The 9,602-nt window shown below is 57.3% G+C and overlaps 1 pseudogene; it reads right to left on the bottom strand.

Moving 5' to 3' along the window:
• Positions 1–4,285: 4,285 nt before the first annotated feature.
• LOC141569921 (NUT family member 2G-like) lies at positions 4,286–8,584 on the bottom strand (annotated as a pseudogene).
• Between the last annotated feature and the right edge of the window lie 1,018 nt (positions 8,585–9,602).

A 9,602-nucleotide genomic window follows, 5' to 3' on the forward strand; every position in this document is an offset into this window, starting at 1 on the left:
TAAGTTGCCGACAGAATTGCCCCGCCTGACAAGAGGGTCACCTGGAAGCCAGAGGGTCCGAATCCTCCCGGGAGCACTTTGCTTTCTACCAACGGCTTAACAAGGGTCTTCAAAGAAAGCCGCTTTTAGCTGCACGTTCATACAAGTTGTCTGCTAAGATATGTGTGCAGTCTGAGACTTGGAAAATGGTCTTGGAGAAACACGCCGTTTTGTAGGTAAAAACCAACCAGGGGATCCGGAGTTTCAATGTCTGTCAAGTCTGTTTGCCCAGCCAACGCAGAGGGTGGTGGACACACGTGGTCACTGCTTTCACCACGATGGCCTTGGCCTGGCATCACTGGCGAGCTTCGCTGTGGTGAATATTATGTGCAAAGGTGCCCAGCTCCTACCCGTGCTGCCCAGGAGGTGAGGGACCTCCTCTGCACACCTGTGGACCGTGGTCATTTCCCTGACTCCGTGAATGTGTCATCTATCTAACCTGTTATTTCTCCATGTTTTCATTGCAACTTTCAATTCCCCCATTTCTGTTTTCTTCTTTTGACAGACGGAGAGCACTACTGAAATTCTTCATCTTACAGCCCACGTTCCTTGACGTTAAACCAGGATTTTTTTAAAGTCCTTGGTCTTGTTTCCTCGAAGGCTTTCTAGGGGTCAATGCCAGTGGGTTGGTGAGGTTGACACCACAGAGCCTGACAAGATGCCACATTCTTCTACACAGGCCTGGGGCCCGCTCTGGTGTCTGGGGGGAGAAGGCCGGGGCTGCCACACAGGAGACAGGAATGCAGGTCAACTACAGGGGTGAAGCACGGGGATGAGGCCCTATGCCAGGAGCAGTCCAGCTGTGAGCCACTTTCTGAGAAGAGGACTCTCAGTGAGGGATGACCAGCGCCTCTCAGGAGGAGTGAGGAGCCACAGCTGACTGTGTCCACAGAGCCTGTGGCCTGCAAGGGGCACCTGTCAGCACATCTGTGGGGCTCAGGGGTCAAAGGGGGCCATGGGCAGCCTCTCCAGGGATGTCATCTTACCTTGGGCTGTGGCCTCCGACCCTCAGGCCACCACCGTCCACCTATTTCTGGGTTCCCAGCCCAGCAAGGCGCAATCCTGACTTACCTATAATATAAAATGAACTCTTACAACTCAACAATAAAACGCAAATACACCAACGAAATATGGGCCAAGAATGAATATATATGGCTCCAAAGTAGATATGCAAATGGCCATTAAATACGTGAAAATATGCTCAACACCAGGGAAATTCAATCCCAACCCATAATGACATGCCATTTCAGAACCACGAGGATGGTGGGTGACTGGTCTTGCTCCTGTCACTGGCATTTCCCAAGGATGCCACGGCTTCTTCAGGGATTTATTCCAAGTGGTGAAGGAGGAGGGCTCTGGAGCCAAACCTGCATGGTGCTGACCAGGCTTCCCCAGTTCCTAGTGTGTGACCGCACTCAGCCCCTGACCTCCCTGAGCACTATTCGTCACAAAAAGGGTGATGCGTGCCTCGCTCCAGCTCTCTGTGGAGACACAATGAGCTCCAAGGAAGTAGAGCACCAGAGAGCACCGAGCACACGGGGAGCATCTGCTGTTATGAGCATCCTGATTCCCTTGGAGGTTTGATGGGATGACATTGTCCTCTTCACAGATGCTACTTCAGTCACTACTAACTCCTTCCTGATTGCTACCACATACACTGTCCTTGCACAAGGTCACGTCAAGTTTGTTTTTCTGTAATAAAGAAGGTTGGCTGCAATGAAAATTTGAGATATCTCCTCCTGTCCCTTCCCCTTGCACCTACCTTAGTGTCTTCCAAAGACTAATGTGCAAATCTCTGCAAGATTCCATGTGGCCCATGGAGTTGCACTCTCGTCGTGGAAGGAGAGGCGCTGGACCTGCAGCCGGCCCCACTGTGCAGGTGCAGGGGAGATTTCAGGGTTTACCGAGCTCAGGGTGGGTGCAGCACCGGTTCTGCCTCCTCCTGGGAACTGTTCGTTCACAAGGACTCCAGGGGCAGGAACAGCCAGGCGAGTGAGGACAGGAGCAGCCACGTGTGAGCGAGCACCAGGTGTGAAGCTGATGATGATGACTCCCATCCTAGTCTGAGGGCCCAGCTCGCACAGGGAAGACCAAGCAAGTTCCCTTCAAACACGACTCACTCAGTGTTCCTAACGACCTGAGAGGGGGGTTTGTCACCCTGTTTCGCCACAAAGACCCTGAAACCAGAGAAGTCATGGGACTAAGAGGAATTAGTGAACGGAGCGTCCAGGCTCTGCCGTCCTCACCACATTGCCTCCATTGCCTGCCACGGGCACCGCCTGGACAGGGACACAGAGGTGGGAGGATAGGAGTATACTCACCCACGAGGGGTGGCAGCATCTGGACCAGCCCCACAACACACTCGAGTCCGGCGCTTCTGAGCCTGTTTCTCTGTGTTGAGGCCCAGCTGGACAGGGAGGGGCCAGCAGCTGGGGTTCCTTGGTCAAGAAGAGAAATCTCCTTCTCAAAGGTCCAGGAGCCCTGAGAAATGTGGGTGCTGCCCACTGTCCGGGAGGAGAAGGTGAAAGAGGAGGACCTTCGGCTGGCCTGTGATTCCATGGGGGGTGAACGGGTTCCCCGACACGAGTCCATTCTCACCCAAGCTCTGTGTGGGGGTCGAGCAGAGGGCCTGTGCAACTGGGCAGCTTTAGTCCCATCCCATCACTGCTGATGGACCACTGCCATGGCCCACAGCTTTGCATGCTGGGCAGAGCAGGGGCCACACTTGGGGTGACTGAGCTGTCCTGACCCCACCTGGGCCTGATAAGGAATCAGAGCTTAGAACCTGGAGAAGAGGCCTTGGCCCAGAGGAAAGGGGGGTCAGGGCCAGGGTGTGTCCGTGTGGGACAGAGAGTCGGGTTAGGGCTTGGACAAGGCTGTTATGGGAGACAGTAGGGTGTGCTCCCTGGCTCAGCACCTGTCCCTCACCGTTTGTTCATCTCTCTTACAGCTGGGGTTCAGCTGCCCTGTTCTGACCATGGGGTCTGTGCTAGTGCTCACAGCAGGTCAACTGAGGCCTCCCCTCCACTCAGCCTGAATCCACAGCACTCAGCCCCAGGGTGCACACGCCTCGACCCCCTCCCGCGTTCCCTGCTGGGTGTGCTGTGCTTGTGAAACTAGCTCGCAGCTTGTTAGTAGGAACTGTCTTCAATGCGAATATAAATGTGTGTCTGCATCTAGTCACACAAGAGTCCGGCCATTGTTGGGAGAGAAGGGACAGCAGCTGTGGGGTGTCCCTGAAGACCCTTGGGCCCTGAGCCCAGTCCCCCCGGCCCCAGCAGATGGGTCCTCCTCCCTGGATTGGACAAGATGCTCCCAAGAGAAAGCCCTCAAGGGACTTGGTATCCTCCTCGCCCTCTGTCATTTCCGGCGTACACACCTTAAGGAGGAACCCCCTTTCTCTCTTCTCAGTCCACTCCCTCTTGTTCCGTCTTCACCACCTCCACCTCCCTCCATATTCAATCACCCCACTGAGATCGGAGGATGCTTCACCTGCAATGAGGCACAGAGGCAGAAAGCCTGTCCTCTGAGGCCCAGCCTTTTCCTCTCCGACCAGGCCACCCACACAGGAAACCCTGGAAGAGCTGAGGATAGCCCAGCCCCGTAGTCTGACTACATCCAGGAGGCACAGAGAAGCTCCCTAAACACAAGGGCTGACTCTGTTCTGGAAAACTGGTTAATGGTCCAGAGGGATGAAAGCCTCAAAAGCAGGTCCCCCATCCCCAGAGGGTTCAGGGTGCAGATGATGATGGGAGATCCCTCACCCAGCCTGGTCTTGGGAGTAGGGATGCTACGAGGGGTTCCTGGTGATTAGAGAGCTGTATGATTCCAGGAGCAGTCTGCAGGAGGTCCTGTCAACCTGGAGGAAGGGACTAGAGGGTCACCTGTGTATCCATAGTGCCCATGACCTTCCGCATCCTTCCTTCCTCTCAGGTCCCTCTCCACGGAGCAGCACGGACCCGAGCATGGAGACAGCGGCTCCCAGAACACTTCTCAACAAAACCATCTTTATTCATAATTTACACGATACCCCAAAGATGCTGCTCCTACCCCACCCCTACCCCCACCCTAATGGTCTGGCCCTCCTTCTATCCCTCCCTCTCTCCCTCCCTCCCACGTCAGTAGAATAGCCAGGATCAGGCCTAGTATGAGGAGGGGTCCCTTTGGCTCCTGTGGGGAACAGCCCCGTCACATCTGATCTGGCCCCTCCGGGGGGCTGGCACCAAGAGGAACACCCCAATGCTCCCTACTGGCTGCAGTGCAGCTTTCTTCTCTTCCCCATGATAAAGGGGTCCCACTTTCTCTTTTGAGGCTGTGAGGAGCAGATTGGCCCCAGAGCCAAGGCTGGCCTCCCAGAGACACTGAGGTCCGTGCCGAGACGTGGGGTCTTCTCAGCAGGAGCTGGGTCTCCATCCAGAGCACGCTTCCTAGACTTGGCAGCTGAAGGGTCAACCCGGCTGACGCCTAGGCTCTGATGAGACAGGGACTGAGGAGCTCCCCGGTCCCCCCGACCTCCAGGGAAGACAAGACCTGAGGCAGAGACAGGACTCTCGGGGAACCGCCAGGGCAGCAGGCTGTTCTGAGAGTCCAAGAGGAAGGACAGGCTGGGGAGCACTTCCTCCGCCACACCGCACCAGTCCGCTGGCCTGTGAGTCTCCGCAACAGGACAGGTCTCTCCGAGAATGGAGGTATCCCTGGGTCCCTGCCGTGAGGCAGTGCGCCTGGGACCGTGGGAGGAGAGGGGCCATCGAGCCCGGAGTGCTGGGGACTCCTGACATCCTGAAGACACATCAAAGACTTTGGGCCTGGACAGGTGGGCGTCTGCTCGACAGTGCCTTTGAGGGTCCTTGAAGTCAGCCTCTGGTGGGCAGGCTATGTCACTGACCCCCAGCTGGGGGCCATAGTCATGCCTCCTGGCATCTTCACTGGCCTCAGATACAGAAGGAGGTGGGTCCAATCGGGGTTCACGATGGCTCTGGGGTGCCTGTTCACTCTCCTCCTTTCAAGGCCAGCTGGGAGGGAAGAGGCAGACAGTGACTGCTCTGCACACATTTGTGAGAGGAGGAGGAGCAGCAGCAGCAGGGCTGATGGGACAGTGGCATTGGAGAGAGGAGGGTAGTGGGGGACCCTGGGACTCAAATGCAAAGACACACCTGTGGCTCTCCTGCCGTCATCCTGTGCCACATTCCCAGCTTTGTGTCCTCCCCTCCTCTTCTGGGTACCCCATCCACCCTTTCCTATAGTCCTCTCCTTCCTGTCTTCCTGCAAGGCACCCACGCCACAGCTGGGCCCCTGCACACTGTGCCTACAGGCACGGGAGGGGTGGGCAGAGTCATTGGGTCCTCCCTGGCCTGGTTTACCTGGGTGCTCCCTCCCATGGCTCACCTGACCCGACCCCATACCTGGAGTCCCTCCCTTCCTGACTCAACCAAGGTCCCTCCCTCCCCGGTTATTTCTGGGGTGTCTCCCTCCTCTAACAAACCAGAGGTCCCTCCATCTCTTGGCTTACCTGGGCCGCTGTGAGTGCTTCCTCCTGCTTCAATTCCTCAGCTAAGGCTGCGGGATCCAGCTGTGGTTCTGAGGAAAGCAATTGTTCCAGGAATCGGGGGTGAATGACCGCCTCCACCTGGAACAGAAGGAAGAAGTTGTGAGCAGTGTTGGAGTAACCTGTGAGTCGGCAGGACCGGGGGAAAAGTGAAAAACCTAGGACCCACCGCATCCTCATGCAGAAGATGAGTGTTTTACACTGTCATGGTCATCACACACACACACACACACACACACACACACACACACACACACACACAGCCACGCCCACACAACTCAGGAACCCAGAGCTGGGTGCCAGAGTGCCACTCCCTGGAATCTTTTAGACCCCAGAGCTCTGAGCCAGCCCACCTTGGTGTCGAAGTCTTCCTGGGAACACAGCTCTCAATGTAGCTCAGGAGACCCAGGGCCGGGTAGGTCCCATCGTCATCCTGCTGCGGCTCCTTTCTGTCTTCTTCCCATTCTCCACCTGGCTCTCCGGGGGCTGAGTGGGCCGACCCCAAGAGCTCATCCATGATGTCCATGTACTCTCTCACGCCCTCAGGGGGAATCTCCTCTGGTGCGTTGGTCTCCCGGGCCGCTGGGCTCTGTGTGGTTGCGGGCCGGCAGGATGGGCTCTGGGTATGGCCGTCCTGGGAACGCACGCTGGGGAGGAGCGGAAGGAGGAGGGAGCGTGAGGGCCTCCAGCTTCCACCTCCTGAGCATGAGATGGTGATAGCAGTGGGACAGCAGTGTTTGGGGGATGCTAACATGAGTGCTGTCGGGTCGGGACCACCTGAAGTCCTGTGACTGTGGGAGGGGACAGGGAAGCATGTAAGAGAGTCACATGTGAGTAGGTGTGCAGCCACAGACACTCTGAGGGGCATCCCATCCAACCCGCTTCTTAGCTGACTTCACGTTGCATCCTGTGACAGGGAGTTGGGAGAGGGGTTACGAAACTTGACCAGGTCCAGACCCCGTGGTGGCAAAGGGCACCTGAGACCCTGGCTCCCATGGCTGTTGTGATTGAGAGAACAATGACCCTTTGAAGAAAAGGACCGATGTGGGAACAATGGCTGGCCCTGAGCCCCAGTTGCCTTTGGCCATGGGAACTCGGTGCCCTACCTGGCTGCGAGCCCACCAGTGGGGCTGGGGGCTCCCAAGGATCAGGCTTTGGTGGGGCAGCGGGAGGCAGGCCCTGCTCCGCCTTCATCCACTGCAACTTCCGAATCTGCATCTCCTCCTCCTCAAACTCCATGAACCTGGGGGAGAGGGAGGCATGAGCCGGCTGAGGAGGACACCGGCCCGGAGCCCAGCAAAGGCAGCAGCTGTTGGAGGGATGGCAGAGCAAGTGCCTTGACGCTGTGAGGGCCCTGTGCTGGCCGAGACCCCCTCCTCCCAACACCCTCTCTGAAGAGCACCACCAAAGCGGACCCTGCCTGAAGTCAGCCCACCCCCGCCCTGCAGCCCTCGGGACCCCAGATGCTGGCTCACTTTTCTGCCATCTCGTAAAAGATCATCCGGTCAAAGTTGCTTGTGTGCTGCCATTCCCGCATGGCCCGCTTCAGTCCGTTCTCCAACGTCATGGTGGGCTTCAGGACGGGACAGGGACCGGAGCACTGGGCTGTAAGCCCTCAAGGTCAGTCACGGTCTACAGCCCGGCGTCCACCCGCCAGACCCACCCAGCTGTGTAGTGCACCCGGGCCCCCCACAGCATGACTGATGCAGGTGTGGGAGGAGGAGTCTGGGTGTGCAAAGAGAAGCCCCCCACTACTGTCGTTGCTGCCTCACATTCACACCGGCCCATGAGCCTGGACCTGAGGCTGACCGTGCACTCGCACCCTATAGCAGGGACACTCTGGCTTTGGGAGGTCTTTTCCTCTTCAAGATTGCCCGTTCATGCCATAATCACTATCATTAATGAGGCATGGCCTGTGCCAGGCAATCTGAGAACACTTCAATGACTAACCCAAGGAGTCTCCTCTGCAGTCCTCTGAATTAAAATTTGTCCCTTTTTACAAGGGACCAAGCGTGCGGAAGGAAATGCCTCCCAGAGTCACAAGTCAAGTTGTAGTAGGAGCTGGACTCAGGCTGCTGGGGTCAGTTGAGACACGGCACCTCAGAGGAGGTCATGAACGGGACATGTGATGCGGATTACCAAGAATGCGCCTTCTCAGAGCGTGGACACCACCCTCAGACCTTCCTTGCTGTGTCCCAGGATAAGGTGCCCTGCATGCCCAACCGCCGTCCCCTCTATGTGAAAGCTCCAGCCGAGCTCCCCGTGCCCCTACCCAGTGCACTCACATGAGGAAGCAGGAAAGAGCTTCTGCGTCGGAACTCTGGGGTAGGTGTCTCCAGGCCAGGGCCTTGAAGCGCTGCCAACACCGGAAGTTCTCATACACACTCTTGGGGTTACCGCAGTTGTTCGAAGCAGCCTTGGAGCGGGAGGTGGAAAGGCCACCCTCTCTGGGAGCCCCATTTGGCCATGGCCCAGCACTCACTGGGGAGACGATGGAAGCCAGCGGGGCAGCTGGTGGTGGGGCCTGAGGAGGAAGGCCTGGGCACCAGCTGCCCTGGACAGCCTGGGTGCCCCCAATAGCCGGAGCGAGCATAACGGTCTGCAGCGCAGAGGCTGTGAAGAATTGGGGTGCAGGACACACAGCACCCCCACCGAGGGCCCCCGGAGCACTGCAGTTGAGCGGGGCCTGAGTAAGGACCAAGGTCTGAGTCTGGGGCAGCTCTGCTCCTCCCACTTCTGATCCGAGCGGGACACTGATGTGGCCGGCCCCAGTCCCTGTGGGGCCATGGCCAGCATCTGCTGCCACCGAAGGTGTCCCAGGGAAAGCCGCCAGCACCAGGGGCCGGCCAGGAGGAAATGGCGGTGTCATGAGGCGGCAGGTGATGCTCCCCAGGTGGCCAGTATGCGGGGCCAGCAGTGGGTGGCGGAAAAGGCAGCGCCATGAAAGGAGACATGGAAGCACCAGGGCTCGTGGTCTCTGCGGTCTGAGCCCTGCAGATGCTGTTGGGACAAACGAAAGAGGTGAATGGAGTAGGTCAGTCAGTAACCAGGACAAAGGCGCCGGCGCCCCTTTAGCCACAGGGGACTCGGAGCGATGAGTCTCAACAGGTAAGGACCCTTTGTATGGGGAAGCTGCAGTTTGCAAATGCCCTTGGGTGATTTTCATGCTCTGACCTCAGCTTGAGAATTATTCCACTGGGGAGTATGCGCCTGTGCACCAAGGCTCCCTGAAATCACCCCGCCAGCTCTGAGTCTCGGAGCCTCCTAAGGATTCCCTCACCTCTGACCCTGCCAGCCTCAGAGGCTGTCTCCCGAGTCATGAAACTGGGCAGACATCTGCTCTGTGGAAAATGGCCATAGACAGACTCATTAGAAGATAGGGACCTTCTCCAAGGTAAGTTGTAGGCACCCAAAGTGCCTTCGTGAACAGGCAGTGTCTAAAATATTAGCGCCCCATCTCCCCCTCAGTCTTCCTTTTCCAGAGGCTCGATGTAAATCACCCTCCTTCTTCCCTGGCCAAGCACAGAAAACAAAACTCTTGAGTAATGGCTCTCCACAAGGAAGACCCAGGAGCCCTGATATAACCCCTAAACACCCCAACCTGGCCTGTACGCACAACTCAGAACCAACCACAGCAAACACTTAACATGGGACAGATTCTGCCACTCTATCCCCCATGCTCAGAGTCGTTGCCACCACTTAGCAGCTCTGTGCCCAGGAGAGGGGTCTGCGAAGTAGGCGTTGTGTCCCTTAGATTCTGTCATTTCACAGCCAGCAATGGCTGCCGAGGATTAGAAAAGGGCCAGGCAATGGAGAGCAGTGGGGCTGTCAGTGGAGGTATTCAGAGATTTCCATAGCTGCTGTCACGTTAGATTGGTTGTAGGTCTGCAGACTGTCCGTGGCCCTTCCCCTCCCAGCTCCCAACAGTGAAAAGTGCACACACAGTAAACCAGGTGTCACTGGGACAGAGTTATCTGGGACACATTCCTGTTCAGAGGAACTCATGCAGACCCTGTTC

The sequence above is a fragment of the Rhinolophus sinicus genome, unplaced genomic scaffold, assembly GCF_036562045.2.
Source record: "Rhinolophus sinicus isolate RSC01 unplaced genomic scaffold, ASM3656204v1 Contig155, whole genome shotgun sequence".
NCBI lineage: Eukaryota > Metazoa > Chordata > Mammalia > Chiroptera > Rhinolophidae > Rhinolophus > Rhinolophus sinicus.